Source organism: Belonocnema kinseyi, chromosome 6 (genome assembly GCF_010883055.1).
Source record: "Belonocnema kinseyi isolate 2016_QV_RU_SX_M_011 chromosome 6, B_treatae_v1, whole genome shotgun sequence".
Taxonomy (NCBI): Eukaryota; Metazoa; Arthropoda; class Insecta; order Hymenoptera; family Cynipidae; genus Belonocnema; species Belonocnema kinseyi.
In genome coordinates, this window is record NC_046662.1 from 85473883 (window position 1) to 85477956 (window position 4074).

Here is a 4074-nt window from a genome sequence, read left to right on the forward strand (position 1 = left end):
TCTCGGCGTTATTTTTAGTTTGTAGGTTTAAAATTTCTTTTTTTCTTTTTTGCATCGGTAAAATCACTTTCCCGTGATTGAAAATTACTTCGAGATTTTTAATTTTACCAAAGATCTTTAATTTTACCCTGGCGGAAACTGTAAAATTTTTGATTTATAATTAATTAAAAATTTTGAATAATTAACCAAATAATTTGTGAATACGAAAGCCTTTCTCGTGTTCGTTTTTATAGATGCCTTCATCCTTCAATTTTGGAGCATTTTTATTTTTAATGCGAGGAAATTGACAGCTATGTTCAACTTTTTAGACAGCTTTAACACAAAGTAGACCGAATCCGAGCTATTTCTTTGCCTTTTATATTTCCTGCTATTAGAAAGAAAAAAATGCGGTTATCCAAAACGTATAATTCATATTTTTTACGGAATATTTAAACATAAAAAAAATACACATAGTATCTTATGTGTTTTAGGTAAGTGGTAACGTGTCCGGCTTGTGTTTCTTCAATCTCCATGAAATTGTACGAAGTTTGAGCTTTCGAGTGTTCGAAACCTGTCGCCCTGATAAATTTTATTCTATTTTATTCTTTCACATAATGAATTTTACATTTTCGCATGTAAAATTATTGGCCGAATTGGAATATCACAACAGATTCGTAAAGTTACTCCGATAAACGAGGGTCCTTTCATTTACATCCACCAGAGATGTAAAATTCAATAGGTTTTTTTACAGTGTATCTTTTATAGCTAGCGCGCCTCCCCAGTCGGACCAATGCGTATTATGGCGACTTTCACAAGAAGTTCAATATTGCGCCAATATGGGTCACTCGCTACTGACTTGGCATTACTGGCATAGTAATGGCTATCATGAATATTTACTACTGGGCCAATACTGGGAAGATAGTACTCCGCCAGTACTGAGTAACAGTACTACGCCAGTGCTGGCGCAGTAATGGCCATCGTGAGAATTTAGTACTATCTCAGCACTGAAAAGATAGTACTGTGCCAGTAATGGGTGGCAGTACTATGCCAGTACTGGTTAGCCTCTACTTGCTTGCCATTACTGGCGAAGTAATGGCTGTCATGAATATTTAGTACTGCGTGAGTACTGGGAAGCCAGTATTAGAAAATATTATTACTCTGAAATTTTTGATAATTCATATAATAATATTATATGTTTAATAATTTGGAATAAAAACTAATATTTATTATTATTTATTTATTTCGTAATGTATTTCCATCTTGAATTGAATTTAAATTTTCGCGCGCTTTGTTCATGATTTTCTCTTTGAAACAATCAGAGGAAACTGGAAGCGAGGAAGAAAATATTGTTACTGATCAGATCTCTAATCCGCCATTGCGCGCGCAGTACTGATTGCCAGTACTGTGCCCGTATTCCATCATCACTTATTGCCAGTACCGTACCCGTATTCCGCCAGTATAGGTGCATTATCGATTGCTAATATCGTGCCCGCATTTCACCAGTACGGGCGCAGTACTAATTGCTAATGCCGTGTCCGTATTCCGCCAGTATAGGCGCAATACTGATTTTTAGTACGGCTCAAGTATTGGTTAACCAGTAATGGCATGCCCATATGAGCACAGTACTGCCAGGCGGTACTCAGCCAGTAATGGTAAAGCGTTATCATCCAGTACTGATTGCCAGTACCGCCCCTGTATCTGACAGTACGGGCACAGTACTGCGCCCGTTGTTAAAGTCTGATTGTGTCTATGCAGTTTTTTTCTCGAAAAAGACGTAGGATATGAATAGAAGTTTCTACTTTAAAGTTGTTTTCCTTCCTGATATCTAAAAAATGATGGTCGTGTCTTAATATTCAGCTCAATAATTATGGAAAATGTTGGACTAGTCATCCTGAACTTCGGGTTGACACTTCGGTTAAAAACAATTTGAACCTGGCTATAATAAGCAGGGGATATAATATCCTAAGAGGTATGCGCCGGCAGGCATTTGACCGGCGGCTGCAATTTGAGCAATTTTGATCGGGGGGGGGGGGGGCGCACCGCCTTCTTTGCTACTCGGTGGGAATGGTCTAGTTTAGTATTTTTGCTGAAGTACAGCTTGGCACTGAATTCAGATCAGCGGCAGCGCGGTTTCGAAGCAAGATGGCCGGCGGCGGCGGCGTGGCTCGGCGGTGCAACCATCTAAATATCCTATTATATTATTTTATTATATTGCAGCTTGGTTCTCATGTATTATTGTGAAAGTAAAGAGCGGTTTTTAAAAGATAATTTTGCAAAGGTTAGCACAGAAGTGATGAACGATAGGGGTCATACCTAACCAGATGACGCACGACAACGCGTACGACCCTTGATAATCATCGCGAAATCGGTTATCCTGCACTGGTGCACTCGGACTCGCACCGAAGCAGGTTGGAGTGAGAAGGACGGCGTGATCTTGGAGTACGCCAGTACAGGATAACCAAATACGATATGACCAATGACACTTGATCAGTTATTGATACGTATTTTTAAAAGGTAAACTCGAAAAAGAGCTTCAAGATGCTATCAATCACGCTTCGCTAACGAGTCACAGATACGTATTTTTTAAAAGGCGAGCTGGAAAAGTAGTACAAGATATAACCAATTACTCCTCTGTGATCAATCGCTCTTCTCTGACCAGTCACTGAAACGAAATTTTCCAAAGGGCGATCTGGAAAAGGGGATCGACATATGCGGCCACTCACTCTTCTGTAACCATTCACAGGTACGCATTTCTTAAAGTAAGACCTGGAATAGGGGTTCCAGATGATCAGACACTGACATGCTCATTTTAAAGGACGACCTGGAGAGAGGTTCGAGAAATGACCAATCACTCTTCTGTAAGCAATCACTCTGTTCCTATTTTATCTTTAATTTCCTTAAATAGAATATTAACTTTTCTATTTTTGCGTATGTAATAATTTTTAAACCTATTTCTCTCCACATCGCCTGTAATGTTCAACTTTCTTTTATGCGCTTGTTTCTTTACTTGGGCGGTTTCTTGAATTGCATTATTCCACCAGGTATCACCAGACATTTTTCCTACAACAGCAGTACCACACTCTTCAGTCATACTCTTAACAATGACATCCCGGATTATAGTCGATGCGCCCTCTATATCTTTATTGTTTATTAGCGCTTTCCAAGTTACGTCATCTATACGTGCGTTTATTGTACAGTTTGTTAAGTACGAGCGTGTACAGCATTACTCGCAGTCGGTAAGTTATATAAAACTAAAACTTTTTTAATAAATAAAGGGAACCTCTGCCTTTGGCGATTCGATAAGAAAATTTGTACTCGATGTTAATTTTTTATCAGAGAAGCACGTGACCCGCAATGAGTGCCACATTCGTGAAGCGCTTTAAGGGGCAGTATTCATCTGCCCGCATCAAAACGACCACAAATTACAAATGCAGCGGCGGACAAGTACAATAAAAAGTCGAGAGCTTTTGACGTGAAGTGGGTGCAACGTTTCAAACAGTCGAAAAACGTCGACGACCTTCCAGTTCGTGTTTCAGTAAGGAAAGCGACCAAAAAGCACGTAAAACCGATCGTGCTTCTCTAATGAAAGACCAACATAGAATACAATTTTCCCATCAAAGCGCCAAAGATAGAGTTCCCCTCTACTTATTATAAAAGGTTTACATTTGTATCACTTACCGGCTCACAGTGGGACAGGAGACCCGATTTCGTGGCCAAAAGTCGATTCTTGAATTCGGAAAAATGAAATGGACTACTAAACTGAGGAAGAATTGAAGTATTTTTGACGACAATTATACGTTGCTTGATGAATTTTTGTTTCGATGATATAGGCAGAAAGTAGAGAATCTTGCTAAAATTATTAATGCTACTGACGTTCGTGGAATACGTTTTTTTATTCCAAGAAATCGATTCCAAACCTCCTACCTACATTTATTTTATTAATCAAAGTGTAAACTTTCTCTGAAATCAATTGAATTTGGAATTGTCAAATGAAATTTAATACAATCATATTATTAGTGAATGTAGAACAAGATTATACAGCAGAGCACCTGCTTCCGATTGCTCATAACATGACATAACACAACATATTGAGTT

At 38.6% G+C, this 4074-nt stretch overlaps 1 protein-coding gene across 2 annotated transcripts in view; it reads right to left on the minus strand.

Annotated features, from left to right (window-relative positions):
• LOC117175701 (histone deacetylase 4) overlaps window positions 1–4074 on the minus strand; it is a 375256-nt gene that overhangs the window by 230536 nt on the left and 140646 nt on the right. The window lies entirely within an intron of this gene.